We start from the raw sequence: 23,571 nt of genomic DNA on the forward strand, positions 1-23,571 counted from the left end.
AAAAAACTATAGATAATGAATCAATACTAGAGGCCACAATAATTACTTTCGATACCACATTATTAGTATTACTGTTGCTATTATTGCTGTTTTTTTTTTTGTTGCTGTCGTTATGCAGCTCATCCCCTGGTGTACTCTCAGTCACATGATTTTACGAAGTTGTAGTCTCATGTGTTTTGACATATACATAACTTGTCATAATAGGTTTCCTAGGTAACCACCATGGTACTTATATGCTTTCAACCGGATTTTCTTCAAGTGCATGTGAGTGGGTGAAAGATGGAATATTTATATGATGTTATATTGGTCAGAATACTGTAGCAAATTAATTTTTTGGATACTAGATGGACATAAAATATAAAGTTGTGAAAGTATAAAAAGCAGTGGAAAGCCTGTCCATACATCCTATTAAATATTTTTATAGTAAAGTCAGTGCCTTGTATAAAATGTGGAGATATTTAAAAAGAATCTTTAAGGTGCTTAAATCTCCTTTTGGGATTTAACCTCAGTATCTCAAGAGAAAAGATTATCACACTGCTTTTCATTATCTGAGTGAGTGAGTATTGCCATGGATTACAAAACTAAAGTTTAAACATGCTGAAAAGGTAAGACCCAAAGAAGAAGAAAAGGGGCAAAACCAAAACTAAATGGAGGGCACCATGAAATGCCACACCACTGAAGATTGTTCCTTTTATATTTTCAGCCTGGAATAAATGTTTTAATAATTTTAGTCTGAAGATTTTGTGTGCTAGTGAATCCAGATACTTCCAGAAATAATGCGAACAGTTTGTATTGACCCGTATAAAGAACACACACAAAAGAATGCATTTGTTTTTTTCATAGGAAAATTATTACCTGATTGGTCTATAGTTCACATTTTTTGACTTGACTTTTAAGGTAGTGCGCTGGTCATTAGCTTATTGTGCCCTCATTTGAAAAAAATTATTTTAGTTAATCAAATCTATTATCTAAAAGAGTTTAGAAAATAATAAATTAATGGAGCTGCTCTCTTCACTTTATAAAAAGTGTTTTGGGCAATAGTGGTGCCCAGTAGCATAGTGCCCCTTTTGCACCCCAGTGAGATGCCAAATACCATGCTAGTTATTATGAATATGACACACACACTCTCAAGAGGTAGAATCAGCCTACCCTTGACTTTCTATTCAATGGAAAAATTATAGGTAAAAAAAGTACATCTGTTGTGTGTTTTCACCAACAGTGGTAGAGTTTTAAAAGGAAACCTTAAAAACTTTAGAGTTGTAGAATATTGAGATAATAGCATTTACAGATTTTGAAGAGTTATAAGTTTAGCTCTCCTTGGGCATCAGAACAGTGTAGTTACAAATATAGCTGGGACATCTGTAGACAGGAATTTGTGGTCTCATTATAGTTTAGTAACCCATTTGCTATTATAAGTCTGAAACTGGCTAGATCAATAGAGAATCAATTATTTTTGACAGTTTCATTTTGCCATACAGCTATCTGCTTAATCCTTTAAGTTAGAAGTTCAAATTTTATTTCTGATAGCCTGAAAATCAGTTTAAATGTACTGTATTCTTCCAAACCATGTTAATCAGAGTGTACTAGATGCAACTTAGTCTTTTTTTTGGTGACTTGGTGGCATCATTATTTGTGTGTTTTGATTATTGTGATTATTATTAGAGTCAAGGAAGCCCTTATATCTGGGGTGGCGGTGGGCTGAAACATGTTCTTACCCAGTTGTCCCTTGGCTAACATTCCCTGCCCATTCATGCCATAGTCTTTAGGGACTTTTATCATGCTGCTGTGTGTTCCTGGTCTTGTAACGGTCATTGTTGGGTGACTACTTTTCAGTCATGTTAGTCTGTGATTCCACAGAATGAAGAGTCATCTCCTCAAGCATTCTCTTCTCCTTCAGAAATAGCTTTTACATCCACGTTTCCTCCTTCAGTGTTGCCATCATCTTCTTCCTCTTCTTTTTTTCTAGTGGTCAGTAATGATCTGTATCATCTGTATCAAATACTTACCTCCTGGTTTCTCCGTTGCTTACCACAGGCAGCTTTTTATCTGCTTGTTCTTGCTCTGCTCTCTTTCTGCAAGCCTCAAATTTGTTTCCCAGGTTGTGCAGGAGGAGATGCTCCTCACCATCCCGAGATTTGGGCCAGGATATTTTGTGAAGGTTTTATTCCAAAGTGTTCATGTGGTTTTTGCTTTAAGTCTTTACTGAATTTGTTACAATATTGCTTCTGTTTCATGTTTTGGTTTTTTGGCCGAGAGGCATGTGAGATCTTAGCTCCCTGACCAGGGATCGAACCTGCACCCCCTGCACTGGAAAGCGAAGTCCCAACCCTGGACCACCAGGGAAGTCCCTCTTAATGTGTTTTCCATGAACAGATACATGACTTCTGTGGGATTGATGTTCTTCCTAGTGTTTGACTTCAAGCAGAATCTCAGGTACTAGCAACATTGGAAATCACATTTTTGACATTATTGTCAATCACTTTCAACATGAATACTTTTACTTTTTCTTTAGAGAACCCTGATCCACAGACTGAATCAAGGAAGTGATATTCAAAAGCAGAAAAGTAATATCTAATTATAAGTCCATTTTAACTCCTATTTCTCAGAGTAAGCTCTACAGTTGTTCATAAAACTAAATAAATATGTGTCAGTGCTTCTTATATGAGAGGCTGTGGTAAGTTGTATGGGAAGAAAATCTCACAATGCATAAATAACATATTTACCCTCTAGAGTGATCTAGGAATTTGCATTCTACTGAAAGTACAAATACATAAGCTAGGAACCCTAAGGCGAGGGTAAGTGGGGTACAGTAAATGTTCTTAGGGTTACCAAACAATGGAGGAGGATATAGGAAGGCTTATAAAGGGGTATAGTTTGGAAAGAGCTCCTCAAAGGTTAGCTTCTTCATGGTTAATGAAATATGGTGGGAAGATTATTCCAGAGAAAATGCACGGTTTGGAAAAAAATATTAATTATGGCATAAGAATATAAAGCATAATCTGGAAACAAGCTCATTGTGGCTGGTGTTTAGGGAGTAGAGGGAGGCCATGGCTAAGAAGAGTAGGATGAGAAGAATGGATATCAAAAGGGGAAAGTATAGTGGGAAACAGGTTGAAAAAGAAATTGTGAAGGGCTTTAAATACCTAATGAAGGACTTTGAATATCATTCTCAATGGAAGAGTTTTTAAAAAGAGAAGGGGCATAATGAGATCTGTCGGGCAATTGCTTTTTCTCTAGTAAGCCAGTGGTTCTGGAACCATTCTATTGATATTAGTGAGGGATCATAGATGCAGAATGCCCGTGCAGATTCATGAATTCGTGTGTTTATCACATGCTTGAAAGGCCTAGGACGTGACGTATTCATCAGAGACTTTATTTTGTGACTTCCTACAATATCATCATGAGCAAGAATAGCCAATCTGTCCTGCTCTGTTTGAAGTCAAGGGACTCACCTTAATTTACTGGTACCTACTAGTATAGATGTTGGTAGGACTTGCTGAAGTACCTTAGATCAGCATTGTGAAAATATTAAGGAGACAGCTTGTGCTCTTAAATGAGTTTTCAGGAAAAAGACATCAAACTTTCTCTAGTGTATATTCTGGCTTTATTTTATTTTAATTTTTTTAACCCCCTCAGAGAGTCAGATAAATTTGCTCAGTGACTTACCTCTTAATTGAGCATTAGACTGGAGGTAGAGTATCCACTGTCTTTCCTTCAGAGCTGTTGAAACTTTGGTCCCAGGTTAGATTCCAATGTAGGTGAGAGACATGGTTTTGGAACCAGACACATTTGTGCTTCTCCTGAGCTCCTCCATTTATCTGAATAATCTTGGGCAACTTAGGGCATCTCTCTACCTTCTTTTTGCTTGTGCACATAGTAAGGATGACAGTGACAGGTGTTCAGGCTTCCTGTGGCTAATGATTCAAAAGCATCTGGCATAGGACCCACACATGAATGATAGAAATAGAATTGTAATTATCTTTATCATCACTATTCTTAGGGCTGGATTATCATGTTTGCTAATTTTCCCTTGCTTAGGGGGTTGATCAGCAAAGAATTTAAACTGCTGCCTCTTCCAAGACTGGACATCACCCTGACCCATCAACTTGGTCTGTGCTTGCCATTTCCATGTTCTGCACTGCTTCTTTTCTCTCAGTTAGCAAGCCTATAGCTTTTGTTTCACCCATTTGTTTTCCTTGAGGAAGATAGTGTATTCATAATGCACTTAATAAGATTTGCTAAACTTTTTTTTAAACTTATATGATTTATGACTCTGCAATATTATTGTATGCCACTTTAGAGAAGTCTCAGGACTAAAATTTTAGAGATTTATAGTTGTGAACCCTGCCCTTAAAAAGTGTGATGTCTTAAGCTTTCAGAGATGTGATGCAAGCAGCCTTGTGCCTGCCCACTCCAGGTATATACACATGCGCACGTGCACACACACACACGCACACACAGTTTTTACCTCTCTCTTCTCTCTCCATTTCTTGTCTTCTCCACTAACAGCGTGTCTGCTGCTTACTTGTTCCTATTTTATTCTGATCTTCCCTCTCAGTTTCTCTCTTTATTCCCTCTTCTGTTATTTCTCCCATTCTTCTCAAGCTTGGTATTACAGGGCTAGACTTTGAAGTTAGCATTTTGCTCTGCTTAAGTCGGCTTTTGACTCTTCACACTAGACACCATAATCCTAGGAGCCCTTGCATCTAGTGAGCCCTCAATAAGGACGGAGTGAATGGGAGCCTTAGCCCTGTGGACCAAGATTATTTGACTGTGCATTTTCAGAGACTGTTTTTTTGTTAAATTGTAATGAGTTTTTAATATTTTTCCTGATCTTAGGGAGTCTAGCATGAAAGCTATTCCTCAGATTATTGTTATTAATATTGTTGATAAAAAGTAGCAAATATATGTAAAGCATATAAGAAGGTAGATATTATTCATTATCTTGAGTTTACTTTTTTTCTGGAGGGGAAAAGGAAGAATTTTCAGAGGAATTTCTGTAATTAAAAAAAATCTATTTCATTTTAAATTCAATTTTCACATCTGTTTTTAATAACGACAGTATCAGTATGTTCTTGAGCCTTCATGCTTTTTCTTTTCCTTCTGCTACATTGGGTCTATGGTATCAGGCCTGCCCATACCCTGAAGCCCAGCTCTGGCCCAACATCAGAAATATCCTGCCTTTGGTGGCATTATTCCTGTCTTAATATCTGATCTCTTGATATTAAGAGTTTCTCATCATCTGGTCATCAGATCAGTGCTTTGAACCCTCCTTCCCAATCCCCTTGGGCTGGAGACCTCCACGAGCTGGCTGATTCTTCTTGCCTTAGATGATCTCCCTGGACTTCACCCTGGCCTGCTTGTTATATGGTATCAGTCATCATATCCTCAATCTAACAAATTTTAATCTTTGGATCTTGTAATGTTGCTTCTTGATTAACTTGTTTTACATTTTCCTTGAAAACTTTCTTTGAACATAGTTTTTTGTTACTAATATTACTATCAACATTTAGATTTAATAGACTATTTTAAAACAAATAGAATTTATTGCAAAAATTTTTAATACTTTTTACATTGACTTCCTGTGATTTGCTGAAAAGCTCTGAATTTATATTATAGGCTTGAAGATCATGTTTATAACATAATAGTAAATAGTCTCCCATATTCATTTTTTCTTTAATTATTTACCGTTTTTTAGTTGAAATAGGATTTAACGGTTTCTCACTAAAAACTGAATAACCTAAAAAGAAGTATAGTTGTTTCTAAAAGAAGTGTTCAAACATGTTTTCACAATTTATTCATTCAATATATGCAGGAGAAAATTAAATACAGATAAGTTACTCTTCCTGACAGGTTAAAGAAGTTAGGTATATGGAATGTCCCAGCTGTATTATTGGAAAATAAATAAGATGTATTATGCTGATTTATCTTCCCTTTGTCATTCTTAACATTAGGTTAAGATGGATATTCCACCTATGGTATTATGTTATGTAAATATTTCTGTACTTTGTTCTTTCAAAGATATTAAATCATTTGAATACTATTTTCCAGCTTCATATGAGTGGGGAAAGGCCCTTCTATTACTAATAAAACAAACAAATCTGCAGTCCTGGAGTCATCCATATTACCTTTAAAACGCCATGTTTTAATTAAACTAATTGAAAAGATTGGACCTCTTCTTCATTAAATGGTTGTTGCAGCTGAAAGGCTGGTGGGAAACCAGCTATGTTTTTTTCATCATTTTAAAACAAAGACTAACCTAAATTGTTTAAAGTCTATAATTGCAACACTTTTAATAGATTAATTCATATTCAGTGTTATGGGTAGAGTCGTGTTAATATAGTAACCTGAGAATGCAAACTGTGCTATTTCTAAACTTCCCATTAGCATAAGGCCTGACAGCTTGTTTGTAGAACTGTGCCTTCCAATATGGTAGCCATTAGCCACACGTGGCTAGTCTGAAATGAATTGTGCTATAATTGAAAACACACACCACATTTCAAAAGCAGTATGAAAAAGTAGAATTTACAATTATTTTCTTAGTGCTTTCTATATTGATTAAATGTTGAAGTGATAATATTTTGGATATACATAAAATATAATTAATTTCATCCTTTTCTTTTTACTTTTTAAAATTTTGCCACTAGAAGACTAAAAATTACATATGTGGCTCACATTTATAACTTGTATTATACTAGGAAGATTAAGTGGGTGGTGTACAAATGCCACCCCCTTTGCAGGTAGGCATTGAAAAATGATTATATCTAATGTCAAACTTAATGTTGGCAAAAGTAAAGAAATGCATTTGGAGAAAATTAATTCAAATTGTGCTTACTTGATAACAAGGCTTAGTCATTATGTCCCATTCTTTGAAGGTAGTAGTTTAGTATAATGCTTTTACCTAAAAGACCAAAATGCAAGACAGCATTTACTTGCAAAAGACAAAAAATTACTTTCCAATCTGTACTTAAATTTATGGTACTTTCCTACTTGAAATATCCAATTCTGGTAAGCACCCTAACAAAGATGCAGAAAGGCTAAAAGAGTTTCAGGGGAGATAAAATGATCAAGGAATTCATATTTTATGATGGCACATGTGGAAAAGTTAGGTCTTCCTGGGTTAAAAAAATAAAATTAAGCAATTTTGAAAGGCAGATAGTAGGTTCAGCAATTTTTACTTAGTGCTTTCTTTCAAGGACCTGAACAGAAATAACTGCTATTAAAAAAGTACAAGAACTTATACCTCAGTTGAATAAGTTTAGCCCACCAAAATCCAAAACATCACAACTATAGGTTTCTGGAGTAGCTGGCTACAACATTCAGGTATATACTGTGGCACTGCCTTACAAGTGCAATTATTTAATATCGAGGCTGTCATGTGGGCTTTCAGCCTGTAAGTGAGGGACTGTACAACTCAATATTATGTTGAATTATTTGTTCCAAACAGCTTTGGAATATTTTCTCAAATTCCACTAAGTTATTCAGAAAATATAAGGAAATGTCTTACTCCATGATGTGACAGAGGTCAAAAGTATAAATAAGTTCTACATATGTTTAAATCAATAAGGATTAAATGTATATTTTTAGAGCTGTTCTGTCATTATGTAGAAGGCAAAATTCTCTAGTGTCATTGACTTGATGTGGATCAATTGATCTAACTAAAATGGAAATTCTTCATGTTTAATGTTCTTATGTACTTAGCCAACACAGGGCGTTTACTAAGTATCATTTGATGATGATAGCTTTTTATATCTTCTTAAATCTAAAGACAGCCCACAAAGATGACGATAGATGTCTGCCGTTCCAATTAAGGGATTTGTTTTATCAATTCCAAAAAGACTAGTGTTCTAATAATTTTAATAGTGCGGTAAAATATGAAACCACAGAAATGCCACAAGATTGGGAAAAATAAGCCTAAATCTGCATTTGTATATATGCATATGTCATGCTATTAAAAGATCAGAAATATATACATCTTTTAATTTTTATCCTTATTCATAATTTATAAATTTTAATAATGAACCTTGTATTTATTTTATAATTTTTAAAATGAACATTTTTAATGTGTAAGAACTCAGACCCAAGAGAACACATTAATATCTAATACTTTAGTAAATGGCAAAATATATTTTATTAATGGTTGCAAAGTATAAATAATTAATTATAAATCATTGTTTTGCAATGGTGATGAGCAAAGCAATAGATTAGAGTGGAAGGGAGAAAATACAGCAGTGATAAAGGCAAAAGGGGCTGACACAGTTTTTGTGACTGAAACAAATGGCTGTATCCATCATAACTTCTAACTTAAAAAGAAGAGATGAATGAGTTTCTCTAGCATAGTTTTGCCTCAGACTAGCACTAAGTAGCCTTATTGTTCCAGGCCATTTAGAATGTAAGCTTCACAAGTGTAGCGATTTTTGCCTATTTAAGTTCACTTTTGCAACCATGGCACTTGTAACAGTGCCTAACAAAAGCAGTATTAGGTAAATGAATGAATGAATGAAAAGTAATCCTTCCCAATTTTTATATCACTTTTCATTATACCATAGAATATAAAGATCTTAGAATCTAGCAATCATTTGATCCAATTACCTATTCAGTGTTCACATCTCTCACATGATACTTTTGCCAACAGGACATCCCAGCAACCATGGGAAACCTGCCATTGGTGGAGAACTCTTTTTCTTGTGAGATGGTTCAGGCTTTCCCAGGACAGTGTGGTTAGTTAGCCTTTATTTATAGTGAATCAAAATCCCTCTTCCTATAGTTTTCTAGTTCTTTGCCCTGGGATCATAAATAAGGGGTCTAGTATTTCTTCCACATACCTGTCCTTTGAATATTTGAAGACATTTATCAACTCCTTCCTTCCCCACCATTCACTCACCCTCTCTTCATATATTCCACCTTCCTATGCAGATTCTTCAGTAGTATAAGACTTTTAGCACTTCCACGTTCTGTAGCAGCAAGAGTCCTCATTATCATCGTGGCTGATTCCTCTGAATTTTTTTATAGTGTGGTACCCACTTCTGAACATACTGAGTTCTGAGTGTGATCTGACTGGCACCAGACTGATTACTGCTTTGTAAATGCACTGAAGATGAAACGAGTTTCTATGACAGCTGTGTCACAATAGTTTTTACAAAGAGTACTGTAAGTTAAAATCCCTATGTGATTTTTATGAGTGGTCATATTCTGTATCACCTCCATTTTGTAGATATGTAGTTGGTATTTTGAACTTGAGAGTAGGACCATATATTTATCTGAGTTAAATTTCATTAAAAAAATTCATCCCAGCCTTCTAGACAGTTATCATCTCTTAGATTGGGATTAATTTATTGCTTTTGCTTTCTTTTCCTATGATTTTTGTATGATGTTGATAGTAGCACACTCTCTATATATTCATCCAGTGTATTACTTTTAAAATGATGTTAATAGTACAGGGGATAGATCTGTGCTAAGTTGCCAGAAAACATATGCACTCTTCTAGGTAAGAGATTACACATAATACTTGTATTGTTCTCACATCAAGCTCAGTACTTGAATGGTAGGAGAAGCTCAGCAAATATTTGCTGCACTGAATGAGCTGTTGAACACGCTCCACACTCTTGGAGTGGAACTCTTCATCCAACCATTTTATTGTACCTAATCTGTTAGCAGGGCTACTATCCAACCCACATTTCTGCATTTGAAAACAAAAATATGATGAAAAATATTGCCAAATGCCTTGGTGAAATGTGTGTGTCCTACATTTATGAAATTATCAAATAATTAAGAAGTGATATCTCCTGTTCTACACTCACAAGCCAAGTTACCATGTACTCTTTCCAGCACTTGATGAACACTGAGTAAATGGCAGTTGAATGAATTCAACATTTTCTCTCAGTCCAGCTATCGTATGCAAATCTTTATGAACAAAGGTATTTCTGGGAGGCACCCATGATAGAAGTAACAGATATAAAGCTTGTAATTCACTTCAACATTTTTAGCACACCTCGTAAGTGCTAGGTATTGGAATTACAAACGTGAGGGTTGCACGTTCTGGTGAAGAGAATGTTATATTTATTGATTCAGTTGCTATATATGGAGCAATCCATATATGCAAGGCATTTTATTAGTTCTTGCCAATTCAAAGAGGCTAAGTCTCTGCCCTGCTTACATTTTAATAAATAGCAAGCAAACAAGTAATCTGATAGTAAGAACCAGGGCAGTAATAAACAAATGATGAGAGGATGATGGGGGAGGCCACTTAATTAGGGTGGTCGTGAGAAGATCTTATGTGAAGATGGCATTTGAGGTACGATCCAAAGGATGAACGTAGGCTTTGTAAAGATATGGAAAGAGTGTTTCAGGCAGAGGGACTAGCAAACACCAAGACATAAAATTCAGAAAGAGTTTGGCTTATTTCAGAAACACAAAGAAGAAGCCAGTATGGCTGCAGCATGGTGAACAATGTAGCTGAGCATGGTGCGTTGAAGGTTAGAGGAGAGAAGAGGCCAGGTGATGTAGGCCTACAGGTTGTAATAAGGAGCGTGGATTTTCTTTTGTGAACAACAGGAAGTAATTGAGAGGTTTTAAGTAGGAAACAACATGACTATTCTTGGGTCAAGAGATTCATCTGACTGCTTTTGGGAGAGACAGGTATACAGGAGAAAGTCCTGTTAAAAGGATATTGCTCTTATTCAAGAGAGAGATAATGGTGGAGACAGTGGAGATAGAAGTAGAAAAATCCAAGATATATTTTGGAGATAGAACCAAGGGCTTAATGATAAGAAAGGTAAGGGAAAGGAATACATTGATGATGGCTGCTATGTTTTTGGCATTAAGCCATTTATTTTTGGCACTACAGTGAAGACTAAGAGAGGAGCTGGTGGTGTGGAAGGAATGTTTGATGACAAATAAGATAAATTGTGGTAAGTGCTCTAATGAATACCTACTGTACTTCATACATGTTTATAGTATTCATTCATCCTATTTTTATTGAGCAGCTAGTATGTTCCAGACATTCGGGATAAAGTAGTGAACAATACAGACACAAATCCTGGTCTTCATGATGAAGTATGACTGATATTGATAAATACTGTGGAGGAAAAGAAAGAAGGGAGTAAGGGTTAGGTGTGCCAAGTGAGGGGATTATTTGTGGTTTTAAAGAGCATAGTCGAGAGGGCTTCCCCCCAGAGTTGACGTTTTAGCAAAGACTTGTAATATTAATAAATAAATGTAATAATAGAATCATAGGAATAATTCATGATAATTGAGCTCAGTATATTTTTATTTACCATATTTGCTTATGTATGTCACCTACTATTCTGCTAGAACTTGGGGATAAAAGTTGGAGATGGCTTCTTTGCTGCTAATTTCTTGAACAAGGTAAGTGTTACGTGCAATACACAGGAATAGTTATTACCTTGCTTAAAGTTGAGAAATTAGCCAAATCCATCTAACCTTTAAAACAATTAATAAGATTTTAAAAGGACAAAAAGTGAAAAACAGAGAATAGTGGTCTTTATTTTATTCTGCAATAGAAGCAGATGCAACAATGGCATATAAAAAAGTAAGGTGTCAGCTTTTATTCAAAATTAACAATAGCATAATACCTGGGGCATAGGTGAATATTAAGTGTTAGCACGCACAGCCCATTCTGCAGATTATCACTTCTACGTCCTAAAGACAAGTCCAGGCACATTTCACTTCATAACACAGGTTGTAAGGGAACAAAGAGAAAAGCAATGATAAGTGTTATTTTCTTGAAGTGATTTATCACAGCTGTTGCTTCATCAATACATGTATAAACTTCTACATCATCAAAAAGGGTAGTAGCTATTTCTGCAATCAATCTAGAAATAATAAGCTGGGCATCTTTCTTTATTAGCTCTGTTATAAACATAAAAATATATATCTGCAAGTATGTCAAGAAAAGAAAAATATTGGTGGTTTTGGTATTTTCTTTCAGTACTAGTTATTTGGAGTTGTCATCTTAAGGAATAATATAATAAAAATACTGATATACTGAAATACATTAAGATATATTAGTCACCATATAACTAGAGGTTGCAGATAGGAAGAGAGAGAGAGAATAAAATTTGAGTGTGATGTTCTTGTGATAACTTTGTTAAATTCTTAAATATTATCATATCCTCCTCCTAACTCAATTTTAGTGCATTTTCCAGGGCATATAAAACCTATGGAAGAATTTAGCCATGATTAAATTTTCATATTATATGTTATATGGGACAAAATTTCCATATCAGTGTGTACAGGTGAAATCAATGTTATATTTTTTACTTGCCATTAGCACTTGACTTTATTTAATTAATATAACATTAATATTTCTTATTCTATCTTGAAATTTGTAAAGAAATACCACCATTTAGCTAAATAATACCTCCAGAAAAAAAATTGTTTGCATTTTGGTATCTTTGGAACACTGAAGTCATTTGTTTAATCTGTTTCTTCTAACATAATATTAGAATTCCGTTGCTTTGATCACCATTTTTATTGACATTATTTATGCTAAACATGAAAATGCAGCAGATATATTGCAGCTTGAAAATAATATTCACTTATTAGTGATATGTATCTGTACTCTTTATACCAAAATGAATGATCATTCCTTTATATGAAGAAAATGCCAGAAAAATATAATCCTAAAATCTAATTCCATCACTACTTTCAAATTACATTCAACCTAAGAATTTATAAGAACCATAAATTAGTAAGACAGGTGTCTAAAGTCATCATATGGAATGAAGTGGAGATATTTAAAAAGTCACATGGTATTAAAAAGGTGTCTCTTCTAAGTATTGGGTCGATATTCGGTGGTCATTCTAGTTAATGCACTAGTCCCCTTGTTGCCCTGTTCCCTGCGGCCCACGCAAACACATGGCCACACGAGCCAGACTGCCCCACTCCTGTGTCATCCGTCACAATTTACCATTTTACCTTTCACATAGTTTCCTAAACTAGAAATCTTTTATTTCTCCTCTGATCATAAAGAACTGAAAACCATGAATTACATGATTTTTGACATTGTGCAACCTGAAAATGCTCTGGCACATACACGATTGTGCTAAAACAGGGGCACATGGCTTGTCTAAGTCAGACAATCTCCTATTTGGGTTTTCTCATCATAAAAATAAGGAATCATAGAATTTTTGTTCTATTTAATGAATGCAATTTTTCTGTTATCAGGAAACTGACTTTTTAAAGTTTAAAATTAAGTTAATTTAGAGGCATTTCCCCCATTTTAAAGTATAACAAGAAATACAGAAGAATGAGGGAAAGAAAATAGAATCATCTGTAATCTCATTGATCTTCATGTATCCAGGTTGGAGAAGGAGTCAAATATAATCACATACAGGGATATTTTCTTGCCATTACATTCAGAAATCTTTTTAAATTGTTATGGGGCTTAGCTCTTTTTCAGTAGTTTCAGTAAATCCCAACCCATGATGCCCATCAAGCCTCAGCCTGTCATTAGTAGTGTTTGCATGTCCTTCCACTTGGTCCTAAGAACACCCTGTTTTACTGGGTGTCCAGTGCCAAAGGACTGATTTGGGAGGGGGCATTAAAGGATAAATGCGGGCATGCCTTCTCACACTGGAATAGCAATTTTTGCTTCCACTCCGTAAACAGGGCTTTTATGTCTACACTTCAGATTTCACAGGCAGCTGCCTCCTGTCTTTTAAAGATGGATTTTCACCTCTTTTATGTTATGTAGTTAGTACTTTTTCAATGCCATAAAGTTGGCACCCATCACAGCTTTCTCTCTCCAAGACTGATTTTTTTTTAACTGAGACATGATTGATATATAACATTATAGTTCTTTTAGATGCTAGACTGAATTCTTAATCCAAATCCATTTTATAAAATATTCAGGACTTTTATTAGCCAAATCAGACTCTCTCATATTCAGTGATTTCAAACTATATTACAAAGCTATAGCTTTTCTGGGGGGGATAATGGAAATATTTTGGAACTAAGTAGTGGTGAACAACTAGAGTGGTTGTGTAACTCTGTGAATATACTGAAAACAAATAATTGTGCACTTTAAAAGGGTGAGTTTTGGCACACATGAGGGATGGAGTGGTGGGTGCTGAGAGTGGCTGAGGACCTGGAAACATACCTTGGATGGTTGGGTAGCCCCTCTCCCCAAGCTTCTGAAGGAAAGGCCTCAGGTGTCCCCACTTGCCCCATCTCAAGGCGGGGTACGTGGCTGCTGGCCCTTGAGAGAAATTTTTTTAAAAAGTGAATGTTATGGTATATGAATTACATCTCAATTAAAAAGAGATCAATCTTTCTAATTCTGAAAGAAAATCAGAAGCTTTGTGAAACAATAATGTGAACTCATATTGTTGAAATATAATGAAAAGCATAGTAAAATTTCTGGAAGCCTCCTTCAAAGTCAGGTATAGAATTACTATTATGGAAGATGAACCTTTTGTGAGAAAAGACAATTTGACAATGCTTGAAATCCAACCTGTAGGTGATCCCCAAGCTGGGGATCTAAAATTGAAGGAAAACAAAGGTAGTTCTATAAATAGCAACAGAAATCAGGGGATAGATTTAGAGATGTCAAAGAAGGACTAGTTGAGAGAGAAGCTAGCCCACTTCTTGGAGTTGCATGAAAGGTTGGACACAGAGGATTTGACTATTCCACTGGCTTTCCTCTGATATATTTATAGAGGTGATATCTGGGAAGGCAGCTTAATATGCAAAGATCTGGATGATAATATTTGGAGGAGAAGATTTTCACATACTCTGGGAGTTTTTAGGCAAGTATCCTCTCCATTGGGGTGAGGAGTGCTGAATATGGGTATGTTACACAGTTGGAGGACCATGGTCAATGTGAAGGCCTCTGAGCATCTCAGCAGCCATGAGAATGCCTGGGTCGAAGATTGGCCCGTTGATCGTCTCAGGGTGTTTACTGTAGTGACAAGGTTGTTAACATTTATTACAAGGGCTGAGGAGAGCTTTTAAAACACACATTTGTAGATAAATTTGTAATGAAATGGGACATGACTTTGAAAGTTTGCTCCACCTGCACATGAATGCTGTATTATTTGGGAAAATTCTAGATTTTTAAAAATCAAACTTCAATTTTTCTTTAAGAAAATAAAAAGCTTATGATAAATGATTAAAATCTTGGAAAAGGTGAATGAAATACTTTGTCATTTAATTATGAGTGATTTGTGAAGGTTATTTATTTAGTTAGTCAATATATCTATGTATCTGTATCTATGTAATACTGGATTCCTGACACCCATTTATGAGATACATTCAATTGAGATTAAAGACTTAAGTGTGAAAATCAAAGATAAGTAATTACCTTTTAATCAGCACGAGCAAGTTCTCAAAGTGAAAAGGAAAACGACTATGTCATTTTTCTAAGTTAGCATATGCTGCACCAGATTGTTAGATTGTTAGGATTCTTTAAATTGAAAGTACTTATACTAGTTAATGAAAGTGTTTTTGAAGCTTAAGCATTATTTAGTGATCTCATCTCAAAACAGAACAAAACAAATGAACAAAAAAACCCCAAAAAAACAAAAAAGAGAAAAACAAGGTAGGGAGTGTCCTTGATTAAAATAAAGACTTGTGGGCTTCCCTGGTGGCACAGTGGTTGAGAGTCCGCCTGCCAGTGCAGGGGACACAGGTTCGTGCTCCAGTCCGGGAAGATCCCACATGCTGTGGAGTGGCTAGGCCCGTGAGCCATGGCTGCTGAGCCTGTGCGTCCAGAGCCTGTGCTCCTCAACGGGAGAGGCCACAACAGTGAGAGGCCCGAGTACCGCAAAAAAATAAATAAATACTTGTATTTTATTTCAGCCCAGAGTGCATTTTTATTTTATTTTCTAAATGTGTTTTATGGAGTGACAAAAAAATAAAAACAGAAAACACCATAGAGAGTGAGAACATAATGCTTAAAGCAGGGAATTGATAGGCAGTGGCAAAAACCATGAAGGGTCTATGATTTCACCCTCTTTGTAAGCTAAATTCAGCCTGCCACAGTTGCATGGATGCTGGTAGAAGACATGAGACTTCTGAGTCAGAGAATAGGATCATTTATTACTCACAGCAACATCAGTAGCCATGCTATCGGCATCCCCCCAGCCCCAGTCCGCATAGGGCAATGTGAAGAGGGCCAGGTGACACCTGCACTCACAGTGGATGGCATTAAAGTAGAGGAACCCGAAAGTTAGGGAACCTAAATCTTTTATAAAAGACAGTAAGCATGCCTGCCCTTTGATCCACATGTTTGCTATACAAACACCCATGAAAGGACTGTGCAGCATGGAGGGTAGTGAAGCAAAATTGTAGAAACACCAAAGACCCAATGGAGAATGATATCCTGATAGAAAGATTTGAGTTGAATTCTTCCTTTTTTTGTGGCAAATATTAACATTATACTGATTTAATGGAAAACTTTTTGCTTTAAATAATCTTTACCATAATGTTTGTTGTAGCTCCTCAAAAGTGATCATTTGAAGTAGGTTCAGAGCATTGCCCACATTTAATAAGGAAGAGTTAAATGATTTAATACGAACTCTTGCAGAGACTTTGTGTCAAAGCAAATACTCACATGTTCAAAGATGAGTTTTAATTTACTGGACTAAATAAAGTTCTCATTGACTCCTTGTCTTGAACTTCAGGTATTTAGCCTTAAAATTATCTACTGGACCTATGATATTTTCTATCAGTGTTAAAATTTGGAAAGTACTTGTCCATCTATCAGAGCACATCATTGTTATTACAGAAGGACCTGTAGAACTCTGTATGATGAGAGGATAAGAAACACATTAGCTTCTTAACCCTTAAAGCTTATATTGGAAGAGACTGTGTGTGTGTCTATGTATTTATATGTATACACACATAAATTTGTTGTAAACATCAAGTTGAAGTGAAATGGCATGATGTTTTTGATAGTTACAGTTGACCCTTGAAAACGTGGATTTGAACTGGGTGGGCCCACTTATAATGTGGATTTTTCTTCAATAGTAAATACTATAATACTACATGATTTGCAGTTGGTTAAATCTGCAGATGCAGATACCAAGGAACCATGGATGTTGAGAAACTACATATATGGAGGCCGACCACAAGTTACATGTGGATTTTCAACTGCTTAGAAGTTGGCACCCCTAACTCCCGAGTTGTTCAAGGGTCAACTTTGTATTAATCTACATAGTAGAACTAGAGATGCCTTTGTGAGAAACCATGCACAATCAACACAACTGATGCCCAATTTAATTAACAGTAGACATTTGTTAACCAAATATTGGCCTCAGGTGTGAAGTTCATAATCATGATACAACTTTTAGAATATCATACAGTTCAGAATATAAACATGTAGATATTTTAACATATTCCTTTTTAAATGTGGGATACCCAGATGAGCTAACATATTGTCTGAATATTGAAAGATTGTTCTTTTGTGCAATAGAAAACTTAGCCTTTTAAAAGTTTTAAGAGACACCTTTAGAGTTCTCAGAATTATTTAAGACACTTAGTGCTGTCTGATCACTCGCTACTGCAAATACATTCATCCATTATAATACTGATATCCTCATGGCTAATGAAAACACCTTGGTTTTTCCTAAAAGAGTAATTAGTATACTATGACTTTTCTTCTGTCGCAATAAAAAAAAATCCAGTTGAAAATCCCTTATTTTTCTGTATCTGCCATAAATTTTCCTTTATCTCTGAAATATTTTTAACTCCTCCAGCCTTTAGCCACTCCCTCTTCTCTGTTCTCAAAGCATTCGGTGTATTGCACATGGTACAAACCCTAATATTAACATACAGCATGTTGTAGTGCATAATTCTGTTTTGTCATCTCTGCCCCCAGGCTGTGTTATTCATTTTTGTGGCATCAGTTTGTAGCACTGTGCCTAGCACATAGATACTTATTCAGTAAATATTTGTTGAAAGTACAAACGAATGAATTTTAATGTCACCAGCAATTTGTTCTAAATCTTATTCATACTGACTTTAGAGCATATGGAAATTAGAACAGTGTTAATAATTTGAGCAAATTAGAGCTTCTGTATTAACATTGAAATATATGTTGCCTTTTTTTCATACCATTAGCACTAGTGTGGGTCCTAAAAGCACTTCTAGGTACAGCAACTGTGAGATATTTAACAACAAAACTTTATCACATTATAAAAACAAACATCTAAATGCAAAAGATGATGTTTATGAATTTTTTAAATTTCTTCCTGTAATTGCAGTCTTCGCAGATGAATAAAAATAGGAAAGAAAGCCATTAAGATTAAGTGAATGCACATTCATTTATTTGCTTATTCCCAAAGTACTAAGTAACTGTCTTTTGCCAAGTACTTTAACAAGTGATGACTATCTAGAGATGTTTTGGGGGGAGTTGTGGGTAGAAAGCTATACGGAGATATAAGTGACATACTAAAAGTTTCACCCATTTAAAGTGTAAATTCAGTGTTTTTTGGTATATTCAGAGTTCTGCAACTATCACCACTATCAATTTTAGAAGATTTCATCACCCTGAGGAGAAACCCTTACCCTTTAGCAGTAACTCTCATTTCTTCCCAAATGCTCTCCACTACAGCCCCAGTGAACCACTAATATACTTTCTGTGTCTAAAGATTTGCCTGTTCTGGATATTTAATATGAATGGAATAATATAACTTGTGGTCTTTTGTAACTGGCTTCTTTTATAATACTTAGTATTTAAGTTTCATTAATGTTGTAGTATGAATCAGTACTTCATCCCTTTTTAATTACCACAAAATATTTCATTGTATGAATATACCATGTGTGCATATATCCATTTATTAATTAATCCATCTTTTGGCTGTTAAAAAGGAGGCAGATATGAACACTCATGTATAAGGTTTTACATGGACATATGTTTTCATTTCTCTTGAGTATATGCTTAGGAGTAGAATTGCTGGGTTATATGGTAACTTTATGTGTTTAACTGTCTGAGGAGCTGCCTGTTCCTCAGACTGTTTTCCAAAGTGACTGCACCATTTTACATTCCCACCAGCAATGTATGGAGTTCCAGTTTCTTCACATCTATAGAGATTTTAAGAGAGGATTTTAACAAATATATCTAAGTGGAGCTTAAGAATGTAACATCATTTTGATGACTACCAGAAAGCTATTTTCCAATTTATTTTGGAAAATGTGGTTAATTTTTATTGTTTAATTATAGCTGCTAACATTTACTGAGTGTCCACAACATACATGTAGTCAGCCATTAAATCCTTGTAGCAACCCTAGAAAGTAGACATCAATGCTGTTTTTAATTTTGAGGGTATTAAAGCATGGAAAGGTTAAGTGACACATCAGGAAGGTTGAGAAGAGAGTTCACCCAGGTGGCCTGGCTTGAGAGCTCTGTATCTGAATTCACACTCTGCCCTGGCACATGTTGAGTGGTTCTGCCACAGGTCTAAGTCTTCGCTGGGAAGTTAGAAAATATATTTGCAAGTGGAATTTTGTATTTTAAGTTTAAGAATGAAACTATAGTGTAAGTTTTGGTCTATGGGACAAAGACTCACTAACCATTTTGTTAACCATTAATTATGAATTGTATTAAGTCAATGGAAGACACTTCTTATACACAATTAGTACTATCATTTAGTGAATGTTTACTGTGTGCCAGACACTCTTTCAAGTGTGTTTCTTCATTCACTCAACAGTAATGTAATGCTGACTTTAGAAGAGATTAGCTTAAATGTCTTTAATGCACAAATCAATAATGTATATTAGCTTACAATGAAAACATTTACTTCTTCCTTTCTTTTACTCAATTCAAGTAATTTAATTATATTCATTTTCTTCATCTTGAAAATTAGTGGCTAACGGACACATGAAAATATGTCTAACATCGTGAATTATTGGAGAAATGCAAATTGAAACCACAGTGAGGTGCTACCTCATACCTGTCAGAATGACTATCATGAAAAAATCTACAAATAACAAATGTTGGAGAGGATGTGGAGAAAAGGGAACCCTTGTGTACTGTTGATGGGAATGTATATTGGTGCAGCCACTATGGAAAATAGTATGGAGGTTCCTCAAAAAACTAAAAATAGAACTACCATATGATCCAGCAATTCCACTCCTGGATATATATCCAGAAAAATTGAAAACACTAATTCAAACACATGCACCCCAGTGTTCACAGCAGCACTATTTACAATAGCCTGGACATGGAAGCAATCCACAAATAGATGTTTTAATATATCAACAGACTATTGGATTAAAAAAGTGATATATCTATATATATGAATATATACATGAAACATGAATTTATATATATGTGAATATTATTTGGCCATAAAAAGAATGAAATACTGCCATTTGCAACAATGTGGATGGACCTAGAGAATATTATGCTTAGTGAAATAAGTAAGACAGAGAAAGACAAATACTGTATATCACTTATACATTAAATCTAAAAAATAATACAAATGAATGTATATGCAAAACAGAGACAGACTCATGGACATAGAAAACAAACTTGTAGTTACCATATGGGGGGGTGAATTAGAAGTATGGAATTAACAAATACAAACTACTATACATAAGCTAGATGAGCAACAAAGATATACTGTGTAGCACAGGGAATTATACCCATTATCTTGTAATAACCTATAATGGAGTATAATCTGCAAAAATAATGAATCACTATGCTGTACACTTGAAACTAACACAACATTGTAAATCATCTATACTTCAATACAAAAAAAATTAGTGAAATAAACTTGCCTTAGTGTCACATGGAAAATTTCTTGATAGCAAGAAAAGAATTAAAGATAAAGGCCTATAAGTTGCCATTAAAAACAACAACAGCAAAAAGCTGGGGCAAATTAATTTTATTCACAAAGATAGCAAGTTATCCCATCTCTGGAAGGGAGAGACATAAACTGGGAACATTTAATATCATTATATGTTTATATAATACTAGCTTTCCCTAAAATTCCCTTCCTATCAGAAGAACTGTATTTCTTGGATATCTTTATAAACCTCTTTTTGACTGAAGCAACTGAGAATGAAAAATTGTTTGAAAATTGTTTCTATAAAAAAAGCAAATAAAATATTTTAAAAATATTTTATTAGTGATTGAGCAAACAAAAATACAAAGAAACAAAACCGTGGAATAGCAGAACAATGTGATCTCAAGTTTGTGTCCACATCACTAAATTGATGCTTGTTTCCACCAATTGACTCTAAGTAGGATGATTTTTCAGTTTGGAGTTGGTGCAGTTTTTATTTCTTTATATTAATCAACTTCATTGTGATTTCATATTAATGTTATTATATTAGAGTCAGTAATCTTCTATTTTGCTCAAATCTTGCACATTTTTAAGTTGGTATAAAATTTATTGTAGGCTTTAATATTCGCAGTATTGTCATACTGCTTATATTAAGGTTTAAATAATAAAACAATTGCATTGTAAAAAAATGTTTTCAGTGGGATTTTAAAACTTTCATGATTTGCTTTTCACTATCTTCAGTTTAATAATACACAAAAAGCTCATCTTTAGTAGTAAGAAATTTTGTATTTCTTTTTCTCAAACTTGTTTTTCTTTTCCATTCCCCCACAGAACTTTATCCTATTGTAATAAATCAGTCTTCCTTATTCATGGGTTCCATATTTGCAAATTCATCTACATGGTAAAATGTATTGTATTCTAACCTCAAAATCAATGCTTGCGGCACTTTCTTGGTCATTGACAGACAAATACAGAATAGTGAGGAAATTTGAGCAGCTCCCTGTGCAGATTCCTAGCTGAGATAGAACAAGGCTGTGCTCTCCTTTCTTGTTTCAGTTATCATACTGTCAACAAGTGTCCTTTTTATGCTCTATTTAGTGCTGTGTTTTCACATTTTTGTGCCTTTTCTTGGTGATTTTGCTCTTTAAAATGACCCCCAAGGCTAATGTTGAAATGCTGTCTAGTGTCCTAAGTACAGGAAGGCAATGATGTGCCTTGTGGAGAGAATATGTGTGTTAAAGAAGCTTCGTTCAGGTATGAGTTTGATTGCTGCTGGCCATGAGTTCATTGTTAATGCATCAACTGTGTATATTAAATAAGGTGTCTTTAAACAGACACACACATAAAACAAGGCTATGTATTGATTGGTTGATGAAAATGTTGTGACCAGAGGCTCACAGGAACATAACCCTGTATTTTTCCTAGGAGCAGTGGTTCAGTATTCACTAGTTCAGTGTTTGTCGTGACTTTATAGAACCTAACTACCATAAATAACAAAAAATGGATTTTATTATTTTTCACAATTCAAGTTCTCATCATTTATTGATAAAGCAAAATAGTCCATGGCATTAGAGTCTAAGAAGCATTCTATGCAAAATCATGGTGAGTTGCAGGAGGAATAAGGCAATATGATCCACAACTACTGAAGCCCACGTGCCTAGAGCCCATGCTCCACAACAAGAGAAGCCACTGCAATGAGAAGCCCGCACACTGCAACACAGAGTAGCCCCAGCTTGGTGCAACTAGAGAAAGGCTGCATGCAGCAATGAAGACGCAATGCAGCCAAAAAAACAAAATATTTATTTATTTATTAAAAAATAAATAAAGGAGATACAGCAGAAAATAAGCTATAGTGCCTGACCTTGAGGAGTGTATAATCTTTTAAAGAGGTAAAATATATACCAAAGACATATACAAATATTCATTATTTTTTAAAGTAATTATGTGATAGTTATAAACACTATAAAATTACTTAATGTATCATAGAACACACTCTGTGGTTTATTTATATTTTGAAGATTAGGGAACTGAGAGTTAAAGAGTGAAGGTTAATGTGTTTACCCCAGTCTCCTGAGCTGATAAGGGACTTATAGGAATTGGTGAATAGGTCCTCTCATTTTGGAGGATGTATTTGTCACCTCTGCTATACTGCTTCCATGAGAGAATGTGGCAAGTCTTGTAAGACGTACACAGTAAAAGCCACTGGAGCCCTGAAGTGGTGAGCTCTGTCTTGAGGGTGCTGATAGTGAGAGGCCTCTTGGAGGAGGTCACATTTGAGATGGATCGTGGAGGTGAACAGGCTTTCAAAAGGCAGAGGTGAGGAAGGGAGTGACATGAACAGAGGCAAGGGGTGCAGGCAAGCATTTTCTGCTATATGTTTTTTGGGAGCATTTAGTTTGAAAGATTTGCGCCTTTAAAGGATTTGAGGGCTACAACACAGCGAGGCCTCTAGATTAATACGGTTTACTTTGCAGAACAGTGTAGGACATTTCAGAGGTGAAGAGAGTATATTAAGACTCCAGCTGGGAGGCTGTTGCAGGAATCTAGACGTGATTGAATGAGCGTAGTGACAGAAGGAGTGGAAGGAAAGGGCAGTTGCAAGAGCCACTGAGGTGGCGGGGCAGTTGGCAGTGAGAAGAGGGCATGTAAGAAGACTGTGAGGCTCCAGCCTGGGTCTTGAGGGGACCGGTGTTTCCAAAAAGAGAAAGGGTATATCACTAGTTTCAAAAGAAAGGGCAAATATATATTTCCATAAGACCCAGTGAAGCCTTTTGGCTGGGACCACCAGTGCTTAGGGCTCTGCTGGGTCTTCACTCTG

At 35.3% G+C, this 23,571-nt stretch overlaps 1 protein-coding gene across 7 annotated transcripts in view; it reads left to right on the top strand.

Moving 5' to 3' along the window:
• PRKN (parkin RBR E3 ubiquitin protein ligase) overlaps nt 1-23,571 on the top strand; it is a 1,310,471-nt gene that overhangs the window by 223,732 nt on the left and 1,063,168 nt on the right. The gene's annotated exons all lie outside the window — the stretch shown is intronic.

Source organism: Mesoplodon mirus (assembly GCF_964341445.2).
Source record: "Mesoplodon mirus genome assembly, chromosome: 10".
Lineage (NCBI taxonomy): Eukaryota > Metazoa > Chordata > Mammalia > Artiodactyla > Ziphiidae > Mesoplodon > Mesoplodon mirus.